At 37.4% G+C, this 20,000-nt stretch overlaps 1 long non-coding RNA gene across 1 annotated transcript in view; it reads left to right on the forward strand.

Annotated features, from left to right (window-relative positions):
* The first annotated feature begins 6,219 nt into the window (after positions 1-6,219).
* LOC118765274 overlaps positions 6,220-20,000 on the forward strand; it is a 14,965-nt gene continuing 1,184 nt past the window's right edge. The window contains exons 1-2 of the long non-coding RNA XR_005001113.1: positions 6,220-6,393; positions 9,557-9,567. This is a non-coding gene — a long non-coding RNA (uncharacterized LOC118765274). The remainder of the gene's footprint in view (positions 6,394-9,556; positions 9,568-20,000) is intronic.

The following is a 20,000-nucleotide window of genomic DNA, read 5'->3' on the forward strand; positions in this document are numbered from 1 at the left end:
ACCGTGAGAGTTGTGTCGATCACTTCAACGTATTTGGTGTTCCACACCACTACAGTGATGTCGTTGGCATGTGCTGACACATATCTCCAACATCCTAGTTCGCGCGGGACCAACTTGTGTAGTAATGGCTCAAGAATCAATACAGACAAAAGAGATGAAAAGGGACATTATTGACGGACTGAACTAATGATGTTAAAGGGTTCCATAATTCACTCTAACCACAGAGCAGATGTAGCTGTGCAATGCAGCGATCCAGCCCCTAAAAACGGGCTCGAAGCCGGCTGCCTTGAGGGCTACCGTCAGGTAACGATGGTTGAACCCATCGAAAGTTTTCGGTTGATCTAAGTTGATCGGGGTCCGACCCGTGCCAGGTTCCTTAGCCATTCTCTCTATGATGTATTGCAATAGGCTGAGGCTGTCGTCAATAAAATTTGATTGGGAAGGGGTATGTCTACGCCTCTCCCACTTGAGCACCGACGAGAGGTGCCAACCTCGTCGGTCAAAGTTTTAAATTCTGCATGTTTCAGAATTGTGGGTCTAAAATTATCGATATTTTCCTCTGTTTTTTGTTTGTCCTTTCTCAGCAGCCTCACAGCTCCATGGCTCATAGAACTGCGAATTTTCCCATTATGCTGCCAGTTGCTGTAGACGTCTGCCAAGAAGTTACCGAACAAATCTGGCATATAAAAGTAAAGCTTGTAGAGTAGACCATCTAACCAGGCGAATTGCCCTTCGTGCATCCAGTCATCGAAAGTGCAGGATGTTCCAAGAAAGGTCTCACGATGTCTGAAGAACTCAGACCGTACTTCCTTGTCAGTCACTACCCTGAAAGGATAACCTTTGCTGATGGTCACGTCCAACGCCATCAACTTACTCCTGGGTCCAAGAAGATGGTACTTATCACGAAATCGAAGCCTTTCTGAAACAACACAGTGACTCTGCCTTCAAATCCTGGCCGGCTTCTAGATGTCCTCACGTCGTAGCCGCTGAAACTGGGTGCGAAAATTCGTGCCTCGGAAATTCTGCTCTCATTGATGGCCGCCATTTCTATATTCAGTGAACTGGGGAGTCGTTGGGCAGGTGGCCCTGCTTCCGGGATGACTTCAGGTTACATGCATTTATTCTGAGTATATCCTGAGTAAGGGCCATGTTGACTACAGTGGGAAAAAGTGGGAAAGACTACTTACCTTAGTCTTTTAGAGGAAGGACAGTTGCTCCACTCTTCTGACCAGTTATGGGTTCTTTCACAAGAATGTCTGTTTATTTTCTTTTTTATTTTCTGTTTATTTTCTGTTTGCTGGTTTGCTGGGGGCAGACAGCCTTCAGGTGCTGAGGGCAGAAAACATTAGCGCACTACATGTATGGTTATTTGGCCTTCTGCCCTCTACAGTGACGAGGAGGTATGTGCCGTCCACATAGTCTATTATGTCAGGGATAGCTTCAATGCCATCTTGGTATGTTTGGACAAGAAGTTTTGTCCCAGACTCTGATCAATTTTAAGTTTTTATTTCCTTTTTTTCAAGGATTTCTGGGTTGTCCTCAAAGTCCACTAACTTGCGAATTGCTATTGTAAGCGGCACCTAGATTACTTTTACTTTTTAAGAATTTTTGATCACATTATGGTGGTAGCCGAGTGAGCTCTTTACTCCTGAGTGGTATGAAAGAGTGGCGTTTCGCTTCCTCTAGCACATTAAACAATACGTCCACCGTCTCAAATCTTTGATTGTGGTGTGGTAGTGCAGTGAAATATAGTGTTAGGAAACAATAGTTGTAGGTAATGGTGAGGGTAGAACTGTAGAATCAGGATAATGTTAAATAAATAGGAGTGGCAGCGACGGTAGAGGAATCTCAGAATCAATAGAGCGTCGAAAAAAGAAATGAATTGCTATATTGAGCTACATCACTTTATGTTTTTAGTTCAAATCTAGCTCTTGTCAATTTTGTCTTATTAACAGGTCTCGAAACGAAAGGTAATAGTCAACTACTGCAGCTGATTTCATCGACTGATACTTGTTCCTATATTCGCAGCCCTCTTGGCAAATTTATAAATCTTCATTATTACCATAGTTATTTATTTCTTTATTTGCTTATTTATTTATTATACTTGGTGTATCTGAGGCAAAGGTCAGAATGAAGTCGTCCATACATGCTGTCATGTTTAAATATGTTCTTGACATGATTTCAAACAAGCAATGTAATGTCTTTCCATGCATCATCTGGACGTTGTCACAGGAAGCTAAATATCGATTACTTAGATGGCGTGGTAATCAGAGAAAGAGAGAGAGAGAGGGGGGAAGAAAGAGAGAGCTCATATTTCACGTCTAACTTACTTACAATATCAACAGAAACACAAAACACAACATTGTTTAAAACACTAAACTGGAACTCTGAACTACTTTTTGACAATTTCACTTATGTCAATTCCTTATCCACATACCAACCCACCTCTTTCTCCTCTTCTCACCTTCTTTCTATGTATGTATTTATCTCTCTCACATGACCTCTCCTCTCCTTTCTCCTTTTCTTTGCCTATCTATCTATCTATCTATCTATCTATCTATCTATCTATTATCTATCTATCTATCTATCTATCTATCTATCTATCTATCTACGTGTGTACGTGTGTGTGTGCATACTTTTTCACTAAATTCTCTATTTCTCACCCTCACTCTCTCTCACCATCTCCTCTCTCTCCTTCTCTTGCTGCTCTCTGTCTGTTTCTCTTTCTCTCTGTCTCGATGTATATATATATAATATATATATATATATATACACATGCACTCACACATATCTGTTTGCACGTACATACATGCACACACACACAAGTAGTCTGTCTCACCTTCCATTTGTTAAAATTTTCTCTTTCCGTTTGCTCTTCATGTTTCAGTGAACCACTTTTGTTGACACTGAACATTTACATGTGTTAGTATACTTCACTTGCTCTCATTCTCCCGATCTCTCACTCCTCTATAATTTTTTCTCTTTATATCTCTTCTGATCATCTCTTTCACTTTATACACACACAGACTCACACATATATACTTGCGCATAAATGCAAAGTAAAAAGATTAGGAATTTAAATCAACTTAATCTTTTAAATATAAACATGATTAACAGAAAACGCTTTTAAAACAGAACTATACTTGCACACTATTCTTTCACGCATACAGAATAAATTTTCAACAAGCTTGGCCAAAATGGTGGTGAATTGGTAGAGTTGTTAGATTGTCGGATGAATTGCTTTGCCGTATTTACTCCGGTCCCTTGCGTTCTGAGTTCAAATCGTACCAAAGTTAATCTACCTTCAATCCATCCGAAGTTGATAAACAAATACCATTTTAGAGCGGCGAACTGGCAAAAACGGGTGAGCGATAAAAACATTCTGAGATCAAATCCTTCTGTGGATTATTGGGATGACTGACTTAATTTGTCACACGTTTTAACATCACAACTTGAATTGTAAGCATTCGGGCCAAACCTCTAGATTGAGCACATCCTCCCTCCCACGGGAACTGCTCTTTCGACATGAGGAAATTGATGAAAACTGTATACTTGTCATTTGATAAAATCTGTCTCAAATCCCTTTAATATAAATTGGTTCCTCACAGGAACGGTTCTTAACATAATTCACTGAAATGTCTACTGTGCTCGAGCGAGAAATACTTATCCGCTTTTAGGACAACTCTGCCATCCTTGCTACTAAAAGGATCATCAACAATCCCTCTGCCACACGCACACACAAATACACCTCACACACACAAACACACACACACACACACACCCATGCTGAAAAGGAGATGGTGTTAGAATTGTACTATTTTGACTGTCCGTCATCATTCTTTTCAATGTTAAACTACCAGTTTAGACATTGTCAATGATTGTTATATTATTCTCAGTGTCATAAATTGCTGATCTCTTTCTATCCTTATACTAAAATATCATCAATTTAGATCTTTTATAACTTTATAGAGTCCTCGATATTAGACATTTCAATATCTGAGTGATGTCTTGATTATTAGAGCTTTGTATTAAGACTTCCTTGTAATTTTGTTTTATATGAAAGTGTGTGCGTGTACGTGCGTTTGTGTGTATGTGTGTGTGATTGCCTGTCTGTTTGTGCGTATGTTTGTGTGTGTGTGTGTGTGTGTGTGTGTGTGTGTGTGTGTGTGTGTGTGGTGTGCATGCGTTCATGTGTGTCTGCTTTACTCAAGGCGTGTTCTAAATGCTTCTGTGTGGTTTTCATTTCGCCAAATTTTAGAAATTCACAGCTCAGCAAGCTTAGTAGATAAAATGTTCTTTCTCCTCTTTTCATCTCTCTACCCATTTCTCTCTCCCATGAATTTTCACCTCGCTCTTTCACTTTTATAGCAATTTCTTTTTAATGAAGTATTCTTTATGAACTGATAGAGCTAGCAATGCATTGATATTTTGTTATTTTATAATAGACAGTTTGTTTATAAATCTTCTCCATAATTTAAAAAACTTCTTATGAATTTTAATTTTTTTTCTTTGGGTACATTTAATTTTAGCTCACAGTTATGCAATGCAATATATTCATTATTCCCCTCGTTTAGTCATCTCCCGTCGTCACCCTATCACTGCTAAATGCTTTTTCTCCATAAACATTTTCCAGCAATCTTTAAATATGATGTTGTTACAACCACTTTACTTTAATCCAAAGGTGGGCAGCATTAAACTTTGAGTAAAAATGTTTGCTATTTTAAGGGACAGCGTGGGAGATTGGTTGGGGGGAAGGAAGAGTAATGTGGAAACAAAAGGATTTTTTTTTGTTTCTGGGCTAGTCTGTCATGGTTCAGTGGTTTTGGGGACTGGTCTTAAAGGTCAGAATGGTGTGAGTGTATGTGTCTCTGTGCCGTCTCTATGTGTATGAGTATATACATGTATTTGTGTTTTATATTTGATAGGATGGTGTGTGTGCATGTGTGCACGTTTGTGTGTGTGTGTGTGTGTGTGTGTGTGTGATTAGTATTTGTCAGGGTGTTGTGTGTGCGCATGTGTGCGGATGTGTTTGTTCGCTTTTGTGTATGTGTGCGTTTGTATGCGTGTGTATGTTTGTGTGTTTTGCGTTGGTGTGGATGTTGTGTGTGTCCGTGAGTGTGTGTGTCTCTGTCTGTGTATGTATGCGTTGTTATAATTGTCCTGGTGGTGTGTATGTATGCGTGTGATTAGTATTTGTCAGGGTGTTGTGTGTGCACATGTGTGTATATGTGTTTGTTCGCGTGTGTGTATGTGAGAGTCTGTGTGTGTGCTTGTGTATGCTTGAGTGTTTTGTGTGTGTACGTGACTGTCTGTGTACATGAGTGTGTGTGTACGTGAGTGTGTGTACGTGAGTGTGTATGTATGTGAGTGTGTGTGTCTCTCTGTGTATGTTTGTGTTGTTATAATTGTCATGGTGGTGATGTGTGTGTGAACAGCCTATGTGTGTGAGGGTGCATATGTATGTGTGTGGGAGTGTGTTGTATTTACCAGTTGTTCTGTGTGTGTCCGGGTGTGTTGGATTTATCTGGGTGGTGTGTATATGTGTGCGTGTACGTTCTGTGCATGTTGGTACTGAGTATGCGTTTGTGTGTGTATGTGTGCACATGTGTGTGTATACGTGTGGGTGTTTGTGTGAGTGTGTCTAGTATTTGTGGGGAGGTGTGTCATTGTGTGTGTGCATGCTTGTGTATATATATATATATATATATATGTATACATATACATATATACACATATACACATGAATACATACATACACCCCACCACATATATATATGATATTTTTAATGTATATATATATGTGGTATTTTTTATACCTTCTTATATCCTTTCAGATTTTTTCCTTGTGTGGGTAATTTTTATATAAATATATTTTTGCAAAGTTTTTAATTTAGAGTAACTGATATAGAAAGTATTTATTTTTGGTCCTTTAATCTTTGGTTTTGATTCAATAGAAAATGGGTACCCCTACTGGGATGATATCTGAATTAAATAATAGATTCATCGTTGAATAGTTTTTGCATGATCACCTTAGCATTATGCTTGGAAGAAGCATTATGAGGTTTCTCTTATATATAAAAGCACTCGACTAATATGGCTTAGGCTGATATATCTATCGTTCTTCTCTTACTTGATTCTTAAATCCTTTTCTACATTTTAATATTTTAATAAAGTTTAGATACATATCGTTTCCCGTACTTTTAATTCCCACACTTAGATCTAATTGTGACCAGTTTTGCCTTCCATTTTAGGCCCCTATTATTTATAATCATAATATGTTAAGTCGCCCCTGTCCTTCTTTCTGGTTATCACCTCTTCTCTATATATCATTATCTTACTAGCAACTTCTGAGACATATTCATTTATATAGATATGGCTGGTTTTATGGTCCCAGTAATTTAGGGGGAGGGGAGTGTATCTGAAATTAATTAATCTATCACCACCAAGAACTTAACTGTCAATTCCTAATGGGTTTAATTCTAAGGGGTTGTGGACTACATGCTGCATTGAGTCTTTTGAATGAGATAAGGATAAAGATGAATGTTGCTATATCACCATCTCTCTTTCCTCACCCCCATTATTTTCTTCTGCCAGTCTAAATCATAGTAGACTTTAAGTATTTTTCCCCTAAATTCATTCTGCCACAAAAATTAGCAAAGAGAAGCAATGTAATAAATTTAGTCTCTAATACTGATGAGAAAGTTGCTAAAAAATTATAATGGTATATCCTTACGTTGGGAATCTATATAGTCATCTGCTTCCGATGAGAGCGGATTATTTCAAATTGATGTAATGTTTTCATTAGTCGATTAAATGGAGCAGCTTGAAACGGCCGTAACGCACTGATACCTAGACATCTTTGTTATTTATATGATATATACATATCTTTGCGTGAGTATGTGTGTGTACGAGTGTGAGTATGAGTGTATATGTGTGTGTGTGTATGTGTGTGTGTGTATGCACGCACGTGCGCGATCCATTTTCGATCATGGTGGCTTTATTACAAATATTTTCTAATAAATTTAAAACAATAAACAAAAATTTTAAATGCTATTCTTATTATGATACCAATGAGTATCATTCTCATATAGTATAACGAGTAGACACACACACACACACACACACACACACACACACACACGTGCACTTGCAATTTACTGGCGATCACCATATATATTAAGAGAGTGAAGGTACTAAAGAAATGGTAACTGAAACAAACAAAAAAAAACGATAGACGCTATATTGAAGAAAGGATTCATCAACACCACAATTTATAGCACTCGTCCACTATTTTAAGCACAAAATAGCACTTTCTGACATTCAGTGCATAAAATGGTAGTAGATGATCATTTCAATTTTGTCAGGCAATCTAAATAAATAAGTTTTCCTAATGTGGAATGGATAATTCTAACTGAACACGAATTATTTGTTTTTCATAAATCAATTTTCAAAGTTATAAAAAGTAAGTAATGATACAGATAATGTAATGTAACAGAATACATTTAGGTTATCGATGGAATTTGATCCATAGGCCAAGGATTATATTTCCAGGTTACATACGAAAATATTGATTTAACCACACCCAAACAATAAAACAAAACTTGGTGGTTACAAAGAGAAATGCAGGCTTTTACGACCGAATGACACATACTCATATCCATACAAAGACACGCATAGTTATGTAAATACGATATACTATTATGAAGAAGCAGTAACAAATATATGAAATAACAACAATGTCAATAACCCTTTCTAATTTTAGCACAAGACCAAAAGCGTCGGTAAAAATGCTACTTTGCATTTTGTTCGAACCTCTAACGTTTCTGCCAAAAGGCGAAAAGTAAAGTTAACCTCAGTGGTATTTGAACACAGACGGAAAAGCCAGATGAAATATCGCTAAGTATTTTGCCCATTGTGTTAACGATTGTGCCAACTCTCTGCAATAATAATAATAATAATAATAATAATAATAATAATAATAATAATAACAATAATAATAATAATAATAATAATAATAATAATAATAACAATAATAATAATAATAATAATAATAATAATAATAATAACAACAACAACAACAACAACAACAACAACATAAACCCGAAGGCATCATCGAAAAGGATAATGTAAAGATCCTATAGAATTTTATTACCATGAGATAGAGAATAGAAAGCCAGACATAGTGTTAATTGAGAAAGAAAGCAAACAATGCTGGATCATAGATATATCATGCCCAGCTGACAACAAGGTATGCGATAAGGAAGAAAGAAAAGTCTATAGATATGACAGGTTAGCCTGAGAGGTTAAGCAGTTGTGGTCGCTGAAAAAGGTGGTAGTAGTACCAATAATTGTCGGAGCCCTGGGAACAATGAATAAAAATCTTGAGAAATACATGGAACAAATAGGAGCTGCAATAAAGGTGGAACACTTGCAGAAAACAGAACTACTTGGAACCACTCGAATACTCCGAAAGGTGCTAGAAAAACAAGAGGTGTTACCTTAAGTTCACTGGTAGTGAACAGCTGACACCGTAGTACATCTCCAGCGTTAGAAGCTGTGCAAAGGCAATAATAATAATAATAATAATAATAATAATAATAATAATAATAATAATAATAATAATAATAATAATAATAATAATAATGAGAAGAAGAAGAAGAAGAAGAAGAAGAAGAGGAAGAAGAAGAGGAAGAAGAAGAGAAGAAGAAGAAGAAGAAGAAGAAGAAGAGAAGAAGAAGAAGAAGAAGAAGAAGAAGAAGAAGAGAAGAAGAAGAGAAGAAGAAGAGAAGAAGAAGAAGAAGAAGAGAAGAAGAAGAAGAAGAAGAAGAAGAAGAAGAAGAAGAAGAAGAAGAGGTAGCGGGTCCTGTGGAAATTCCACAGTTCAAGTCATCATATTTGAGAACATTATTAGTATATCAAACACAAGTAAGGCATTTGAAGAACTTTTCAACTGCCACCGTTTAATCAAAACTGTACACTCAAATATAATCGAAATGATCTTACAAGTTATTGCTTCTTTTAATATGTTTGACAGATATGATAGGTTTCATAGTTTAATGGAATAAAGATGAATTGAAATGATAAAACTTAGTCATATAGAACTTAGTCATATATATATATATATATATATATATATGACTTGGTGCGGTGGAGTATGTACTCTCTCGAAGCTCCGTGTACTCTAATATACCTCAGAGTCATGGACAGGCGAGCTAACTCACCTTCAATCCCATCATCTACGATTAATGGACATCGATGTATCGCCATTGTTGTGGCTTGTCAACTTTACGCACCCGACATTATCGGAGGCGAATGACCTAGCTAGTCCACGACTAATATGTTCATGGCATGCAAAACCATGTACAGGTATGCTCGGCAAGTGCATACATAATAATGAATTCAAATATGGAATAGTAGCAGCTCTATTATAATAAATTTCATTAGCCGCATATACTTAACATATACTTCGTGTATTTTCCGGTGGCCTGCTAAATGGCGTGGCAGAGTATACACTCTTTTAACGCGCCAAGTGTTAAAACACCTCAGTCATGGACAGGCAAGATAGGAGTGATGAACATCGATGTTTCGCTGTTTTGTAACACCCGGCTCTTTGAGAGAGTATATACTCCACCACACCAGAACCAGCCTGCCGGCAAATACACGAAGCATATACGTTAAAGATATGTGGCCAATGAAATCTATTATACTAAATATATTCTTACGTATGCACTTCTCAAGCATACCTCTACATGTTTTTGCATGTCATTAGCAAATAAGTCGTGAACTAGCAAAGACATTCGCTTCTGATCTTGTCGGGTACGTGCTATTGACAAGTATACAGGATATTATATAAAGGTCTCCGATCGCTGCGTTACTAGTATTCCACGTCAATCCTCATCCCAAACTAATGATTTAAAAGACATTTTATATATCAAATAGCTTTTGTTGTCATATACTACAATTTTGGTGATCATGTTCGAAGCAGACCCACACTCAGATATATGACAAAGAGCACGAACCTCAGCAACATCACGGCAAGCAACATTATGAAACACATGTTCACATGCGCTGCCAACGACATGACAAATTACGTGATTAGCTTTAAAGCAGGAGTACTTACGGATGGTTGTCAAAACACAAAACAATCAAACGTGACGAAAACTTAATGCAAAACCACATGTTGGTTGACGTTTTTCAAAAGATTTGGTGTCCGGGCAATTGACTATTCAACTGATCAATCGCACAACCAATTCAAAAGAATCCAACATTTTCACCAAGCCGAATACCGTTGTCTAACGTTAACCGTACCGGTATTCTGGTTGTAAGAAATAACGCGTTTCCAGACACCGTTGAATAAAAACTTACGCACACATATGTATACAGGAATAAACGGACATATACGTGTGTGTATGTGTGTGTGTGTTTGTGCGTGTAAGCGTAAAGATCTTCTCTGTAATAAAATATGGGATTATACTCGCAGACATTGATAGCTCAGCCGGAGTATCAATCTCAGTGCAGTTTAAAATTCATAAAATTTTCATCTCTTCAGACTTCAATTTACTTTGCTGCAATGTACAAAGAATGCAGCTTATAATCACATAGAAAATGCACCATATTTTATATATAGTAAGGTTAATTTGCATATGTTAATTACCAAAACTAACACAGCATGAAAACAAACCGAAGCATATCATATTTTTAATAACATCGAATATTGATGTCAATTTAAAGCATGTACACTCACATCAGCAATGTAAAGTATGCATACACACGCACGCACACACAGAGTAACACATATATACATACATACACAGAGTAACATACATACATACACACACATATATGTAGATAATATATTATAATCATATATATGTTTAGCCGTATATGCATATCACACACACAGACATATACATATGTATGTACACATATATTCTGTATGTTTGTATATTATATTCACACACGTCACATAATACACCTAGTGTACATAAGTATATTAAACATGGAGTTTCAATTCTGCCTACTCAATATTACAACTTTCCTGCTGGGTTGATATGTATATATGTGTGTATGTATCTATATATATATGCAGCTGTATGATAAATATGCATATGTATATGAATATATACGTGTATATATATATATATATATATATATATATATATTATATATATATATATATATATATGCAGATGTATGATAATTATGTATATGTATATGAATATATAGTGTATATATAATAAAAGCAATTAAGATTCAAGTGAGTTCTATTGAATTCACATGAATGCGGTACTTAACTTAGATGCGCCAGAAATCTATATGGTATTAACCATAAAATAATGTGGGGTGATTATAAACTAGAAAAAAGCAACAAGAATCGATTAGTTTTTTCAGTACAACTGTTTCATACGAAGAACAGCTTTATTAAAATTTGCAAATATTGCAGCAACACATACAAGTGTCCCGTACTCATCAGCCAAAACACATATGAGTTCTCCAAACATCCTAGGGGGTGAGGCTACACTCATGAAGTATCGAAGATAGTTCTATAAAAAGCAAATTTAGATTGTAAGCAGACTTCCAAAGTTCTCTAATGATGCATAGTCTTATAACAGGTTTTAAAAAAGCTTGTTAGCTTCACAGAAAAGGTAAATCCATCCATAATAATGTAGGTGTAATTTCCGGAGATATGAGGAGATATTTCATACTCACAGACGATGAATCTATCCATAATTAATCCATAATAAGGTGGGTATAATTTCCTGATATATGATAAGATACTGGTCACACTTCTGTTGATTTCACAAAACTACTATGTTAGACCATCGGCCGAGTATACCTGTGGGGCCAGCCAAAAGAAGCATTTCACCCAGACTGCCTTCTTCCAACTGTTAAACATGGAGGAGGATCTGTGATGATCTGGGGCGGGGCTATATCTTGGAAATCCGCCAGCCCAATGGTTTCCCTTCATGGCAGAATTAATAGTCAAGACTATTTAAGCATTTTATCAGATCAAATTCATCCTATGGTTGCGGAACTGTTTCCGGAGGGAAACGCAATCTTTCAGGATGATAATTCACATAGCTAAAGTTGTTACTTAATGGCACGAGGAACATTCTAGTGGAGTTGAACATCTTATCTGGCCATCACAGTCCCCAGATCTCAATATCATTGAACATTTATGGTGCAATTTAGAAAAACAAGTAAGGAGTCGATATCCTCCACCATCATCACTACAAGAACTGGAGACTGTTTTAGCTGAAGAATGAACAAAAGTTCCTTTGGAAACAATTCAAAATTTGTACGAGTCCATATCTCGGAGAATTCAAGCTGTAATTGCTGCCAAAGGCCAATGGTGTGTGTGAGCGTGCGCGTCTGTGTCTGCGTGTGTGTGAGCGCATGTGTGTATGCGTGTGTGTGTACGTGCGTGCTTGTGTGTATGTATATGCGTGTGTTGCTGGATCGCCATCGTTACTAATTTTGCCCACTAAAGACCCCATATTAAAATAAATTTGTTTGAAATATTAAGGTTTAATTTTTTCATGTTTGTTGCACACACGCGTCTTTGCTAGTATATACGCAGTGAAGCTATACAATAGCGTCGTATTTATTACGATTGCTATTTTCCAGTAAATATCGGTGCCTCGTTCTACCATTTATTTACTTTTATATGTATAATTTTACCCTTACGGGAAAGTAATACATTCGTATTGCATTATTATTTTCATTGAAACTTCTTCACTATTCTCGTTCTGTTAACGTTTTGGCGTTCAGACGAGTGTACTGGCATAGATGTGGCAACATTTGAAATTTCGTCTAGGTAAATGCAGCTGATAAAGACTAGTCAAATCTACGTTGTCAAACGTATTTGAAGAGTCAGAATTCGGTCCTGCATTATCCGATTTCCATTTATCAGATATTCTTCTTAGAGGTAAGACACATTTTTTCATGTTTGTTGCACACACGCGTCTTTGCTAGTATATACGCAGTGAAGCTATACAATAGCGTCGTATTTATTACGATTGCTATTTTCCAGTAAATATCGGTGCCCCGTTGTACCATTTATTTACTTTTATATATATTTATGCACTCTCACGATTAATACTGCATTGTTTTCTGAGATTTACCCATTTTTCGATTTTCGTGTCTAACCAGCGAAAGGAAAATTTGCCTAAAATAAATTTTATTTTATTTTTTATCATGTGTATATTGCGGTTGCATGTTAATCTGTTAATCTTAGCGTCTCATGTTTATCAGAGAAATCTTTACTCTGTCAATATAAATGGTCACATTAGTTAATCTGATTTGCTAAATATATCCGAATATTTTTGTTACGGTCAGATGTGAATTGCCATAACTAAAGACAGAACGGCTTTCCTCTACACTCTAACGATTTTGTCACTTTACATATTATCGCGTGTTGTGGTAGATTAAGAGCATTTCCGCAAAATATTCTTCTTTGGATTTCATAGTTCAGGGATGTAGTTTTAGCGAGCAATGTTTCGTGACGACAATACGAGCTCGCACGTGCGGTTTTACTGAATGGTGAAATAATTGAATCAATTTTCATAAAAAGTCAGAAATGTTATATACCAACATGCATCTATAATCAATGATAATTAGTTTTCAATAGGTGGTGGGAAGCAAAAGTAAGTGGAGGAAAATGAGTAATTTCTGAGTTTTTTGTTTTTTCCTCCCCGCCTATTTAAAACCATTTCATTGCAAATATTATATCATTTCGTACTGTTGCATCATTTTCAGGAGTAAAATATGGTCGTCATAGTTATTCTTGAAGTTGAGAGATTTTGAAACATAGGTGACATATTTTTTTAATGATATTTTTCAACATTGACTCGACTGTAATTGAGGTTGCCAATAAAATATGTGGATAATTTTTGGTGTTTAACAATCAAAATTCTTTTCTCTGTTGGATTCTAAGTCAATTGTTTTCAAACACATTAATTCTAATTTGATAATTTTCAAAATTCAAAACATAACGTCTTTAGTGGGCAAAATGAGTAACGATGGCGATCCAGCAACACACGCATATACATACACACAAGCACGCACGTACACACACACACGCATACACACATGCGCTCACACACACGCAGACACGCACGCTCACACACACATACACACACAAATACACACACATGCACAAGCACACATTTTCCCGCCCGTGCTATTCTGATTGGTCGCTATCAAGCACTACTGGCAAACAGACCTTTAAGATAAAGTAATATTTTTTAATTGCTGCAAAATAAAATGTTCTTTTCCCCAATTCCTTCAAGTGTTATTGTTTGTCAGAGTTCAGTTCAACAGCTTTCAAATGCTTTCAACATTTCTTCAAATACACTTATTTAGATCAGTGGCGCCCTTCTCGTAAATAAAGGTAATGCACTTTGTGCGTATGTAAATGCAATTAATTATCTTATGATTATAATGAGGAAGAAGAGAAAGGTGATGAGGATGAGGGAGAGGAAGATTCGACAGAATTATAATAGGAGGAAAGAAGAAAGGAAGATGAAACTAATGACTGATTCCATAGAAAAAGCAATGGAGGATCCTTTACTTGGTCATATGATACGGCAGAAATGGCAGCCAAATCTACAAATTGAAACATATAGTCCAGTAGAACATTTTCTTGGCTTAATATGGCCTCAGATACAATCATACAAAATAGAAGTCGAATACAATTGTCATTCTTGTTTCTTCAAAACTGACCTGAGACTAAACAGTTACAACAAATACAAATATGAGAAAAGGGGCAACATATTGATATACTGGATGTTATTTTATTGAAATAAAGGGCACAAACAATGGGAAAAGAAGACTCACTAAGTATCAAAATAATAATTCGAAGCAGTCATGGGCTACGGCTAATGAATAATTACCCCGAATTCTTTTAGTAATGCTGCCCGCCTGATGATGAATCATGTCTCCTATAGCCTGCGTCTCGAAAACGGTTACCCATACTTGTACTAAAGACTAAAACTAAGTATTTTCAGTTCATTTAAACACAAAAACAGAGTAACCTACACACACACACACGCCACAAACACACACACACACACACGCCATAAACACACACATACACACACACAAATATAAAAGATGATAGGTTGACGGACACAGAGGTGGTAACTATTGATGGGGTTGTCAGTGTGATCTAGAGTACTATGGACGGTATACAAAGTGTAACAGCGACTCTAGCGAGGAACATGTTAAGGTATTTTAACAGAAAAGTATCTATGAAACAATCTCGATTGTTTTACACTGTAAATGCTATGCAGACGTGACTTCAGTTGATTGAACAATCACCTCGTTTATCGAAATTATCGAAGTATATGTGTATGTCGTATGTATGCTTGTCCGTAGGTGTGCATATGTATCTCTTTTACTCTCCCTCTCTCTATCTATCTATCTCTATATATAATATATAATAAATATATATAATATAATATAATATATATATAATATATATATATATATATATATATATATATTATATGTATGTATGTATGTATGTATGTATGTATGTGTGTATATTATATATATATACGTAAGGCAGCGAGCTAGTAGAATCGTTGCCGCGCTGCTCATAATGCTTAGCAACATTTTGCTCGTCTTTACGTTCTCAGTTCAAATTCTGCCGGGATCGACTTTTGCCTTTCATCCTTTCATAGTCAATAAAATAGGTACCAGTTGAGTATTGCGGTCGATGTAATCGACTTATCGCTGGCTCTGAGCCAAAACTTGAAGCCAATATGCAGATATACATATACATGCATACATATACATATATATATATATATATATATATATATATATATATATATATATACATGCATACATATACATATATATATAATATATATATATATATATATATATATATATATATATATATATATATATATAACGGGAAGCTTTATGAAAATAGACAAAAGACGAAGGCAGATGGAAAACAAACGAACATTGTATTAGTATGGCGCTCAGGAAATATAAATAAAACAAGTCTTTAACGTTTCGAGCCTACGCTCTTCAACAGAAAGATACACAGAGAGAAAAAAAACACAGAAAGAAGGAGAGAAAAAAAATGCGTGCAGTAGCTAACGAATCAACATGGCGATCTGATTTCGGCCAGAGGTCAAAGATCAAACATGAGACGCGAGAGCGAAATAAGGGGAGATAATAGGGTTGATAATATGGTTGAAGGACCAGCTAATAGTGCGTAGGAGGGGTCTGGACGTGTGTATGTATAGGGTTGGTGTATGTATTAGTATGTATAAGGGTGTGTGTGTGTGTGTGTGTGTATGAGAGAGTATTAGTGCGTAGGATTGGTGTGGACGTGCGTATGTATGGGGTTGGTGTATGTATTAGTATGTATTAGTATGTATTAGTACGTATTAGTATGTATAAGTGTGTGTGTGTGTGTATGAGAGAGTATAAGTGCGTATGAGGGGTCTGGACGTGTGTATGTATAGGGTTGGTGTATGTATTAGTATGTAATAGTATGTATTAGTACGTATTAGTATGTATTAGTTGGTGTATGTATTAGTATGGCACATCATATATGATGTGATGTGTGAAGTCGTGTGGTGTAGTGAGGAGAAGAGGGGTGAGGAGGGGGAGGAGGAGAGGGGGAAGAAGAGAGGATGGGGGAGAGAGAGGAGGGGGAGAAGGAAGGAGGAGGGAGAAGAAGGGGAGGAGGGGGAAGGAGGAAAGAGGGAGAGGGGGAGGGAGGGAGCAGAGGGAAGGGGAAGAGGGAAGGAGGGAGGGAGAAAGAGGGAAGAAGGGAAGGGGAGTAGGGGTGAAAGGATGAAGGACTGAAGAAGTAGGGGTCGGGAGGAAAGGATAGTGAGGAGGGGGGAGAGGGGGGTTAGATGAGGAGGGGGGAGAGTTGAGACCAAATGGCGTATAAGAGCGAAGAGAGAAGATTAATTCCTGTTCACGGCGCAACGGGAATCCGGATGGCCTCTGTGTAAGGACAAACCGAACACAGATAGGTGTTGCAAGGAGTGACCGGTGGAGCGGAAATGGCGTGAGACCGGTGTGTCGTTCGCAAGGTGGATGTCACGAAGGTGTTCCGCGAACCGGTCAGCCAAGCGGCGTCCCGTTTGTCCGATGTACAAGGAATTGCAGAGAGAGCAAGAGATACAATAGATAATATTGCTGGAGGTGCAGGTGAAGGAGTGGATGATGGGATAGGGTCGATGGTGGGTGCTAGTGAGGCGGGTGGTGTTGGAGAGGTAAGGGCAAGTGCGGCAACGTGGGCGGGAGCAGGGGAACGAGCCGGGTTGGGAGGTAGGGTCAGGGAAGGAGCTATGGACCAAAAGGTCTCGAAGGTTGTGGGCTCGTTTGAAAGAGGGGAGGGGTCGGTTAGGAAGAGGTGTGAAGTGGACGGGTCGGACTGGAGATGACGGAAAGCTCGAAGAATGGTGCGTTGGAGACGTAGGGTCGTGGGGTGGTAAGTGAGGGGAAAAGGGAGGCGGGAGACTACAGGGCGGGTTCGGGGAGAGAGAGCAGATACACGGTCCACGGACCGTGCTCTGGCAAGGGCGGTGTGGATAGTGGTGAGGGGGTATCCACGTAGGGTGAAGTGGTGAGCCATACGTTGAGACTGAGTCTCAAAGTCATGGTCGTCACTACAGAGCCTACGTAGACGGAGGAATTGGGAATAGGGGATGGAAAGCTTGGTGTGTTCTGGGTGGGAGGAAGAGAAGTTGAGGTATGAGTGTGAGTCTATGTGTTTGTAGTGAATGGAGGTGGTAAGAGTGGAGTGAAGAATGCTAACCGAAATGTCGAGGAAGGAGACAGAGGTGTTGGAGATAGTGCAAGTGAAGTGGAGGGCTGGATGGAAAGATTGGACGAAAGAGAGGAAGGAATCTAGATGTTCGCGGGAGAGTGAGGTGGCACCGATAATGTCGTCGATGTAACGACCATATAGTTCGGGAGTGGGACCAGTGAAATTAGAGAATATTTGGGCCTCAACATACTAGCATTAAAGGCCCGTCGTTGCCGGGTCATAGTGCTAGTATATGTATATATGTGTATATATATGTGTACATATTACATGTACATCTATATATATACATCTACACATAAAATGCAAAATACAAAGTTATATCTTGATATCGCTAGTGATAACAATACTCAAAATATATAACAGACTGGAATTGTTAGCTCTTCTTTTTTCTCTACATTGTATACTTTATAGACACGTAATATTGAAATAGTGGAGAAGATATGATATTGCTATGGGCTCGCTCTAGGCAAGAAGTTGAACATTTTTTTTACCGATGACACTCCCCGGATCCTAAGTAAGGCATGTGTAAAATTTCTCAAGTTTTAGTGAAACACAGACAAACAGGCAGACATTATTAGTTTTATATATATAAAGATATACGCGCACACGCACACGTACAACACACACACACACGCACACACATGCCACGCATATGCGCACACATGCTACGCATATGCACACACATCCCACGCATATGCACACACATATAGGCATGGGCTTAGCTGTGTGTAAGAAGTAACACATTGAGCGAATTCTTGTTCAATAGACTCGTGCCGACTAAGCATCCTGCAGGCATTTGGTCAATGGAAACCGAAACTAGCTCGCCGTATGGGTAAATGTGTGTGTGTGTGCGCACGCGCGCGCGGGCGTGTGTGTTGTGTGTGCCTGTTTGTGTGTCTGTATTTGTTATCAATCACCGCTTGACAATCGGTGTTGGTCTTTTTACATTCCCTAACTTTGCAGTTCTGGAAAAGACACCGTTAGAATAAGTACAAGACTTTAAAAAATAAGTTCACATGGTGATTTGTTTTACTAAGATTTGCAAGGCGGTGCCCCAGGTGGCTGCAGTCTAATGACTGAAACAAGTAAAAGAGTGTGTGTATATATATAAATATATACATATATGTGTGTGTTTGTATGTGTGGATGGGGTGTCTTAATTGCTAGCAGGGACACATATTTCGTTTTGCAATCATATTATACTACAAAGTATATCAAAATTTTATAAGTCTTTTAAGTCTTGCTTTTGTGTTAGCAATACTATGTTCTTATTCTTAAGTTTACATCTGTAGATTCTTGAAGAACGACTAGCACTGTAGAGCTCCATGTAGACTACCAGTTTCCAGTCAGCTTCCAGTAAATAGTTAATAGTTATGATACATAGAACATACGTAACGTAAAGTAAGATAAACGCCAGTACAAATGATTGGTTTCTAGCTACTTTTCACCACTGCAAGTTTGAGACGTACTGAGAAACTAAGTACTTATACTAGTGTTTATTTAAAACTCCCCTACATATATACTGTTTATCAGATGTTTTTTTTATTTTTTGAGTGAGCCCAAAAATGTCCGGAACATTTATACGAGTGATTGGATAAACGAAAGAACCAGGGCTCGACACAGTTAGTTACATTTATTATTATTTAAAACAGTTAACTGAGCCCGATTAGCTAGGTTTCTGTAATAAGAGCACGAAACCTTAAGTCGGATAAAGCCATATCAAACTGTTTTAAATTATAATACATACAACACTCCTACAAAATGTGTGGAATGTCTCTTTCTTTCGTTTGTCCACTCACCTATATATATATATATATATATATATATATATAATATATATATATATATATATATATATACAGAGAGAGAGACGGACAGAGAGAGAGAGAGAGAGAGAGAAAGAGAGAGAGAGAGAGAGAGAAAGAGTGAAAGGGAGAGTGTGTGTGTCATGCAGATAAACAAGGTTAAGCTTGATACATACATACATGCATACCTATACGCATGTGCAAATATATTTATTTACAAATAAATATACAGAAAACTGAGGGGAGAAGTTATTTAACTCGACAGCTGTTTCTGGGAGCTCAGAGTTACACAATAGTTGTAATGCTCATAACTAGCTGATGAAGCGTGCAAATATATCTACATTTGTTGATGCGTGTATATTTATATATATAACAAGCCTAATTGTG

This window comes from Octopus sinensis, linkage group LG11, assembly GCF_006345805.1.
Source record: "Octopus sinensis linkage group LG11, ASM634580v1, whole genome shotgun sequence".
NCBI classification, from domain to species: Eukaryota; Metazoa; Mollusca; class Cephalopoda; order Octopoda; family Octopodidae; genus Octopus; species Octopus sinensis.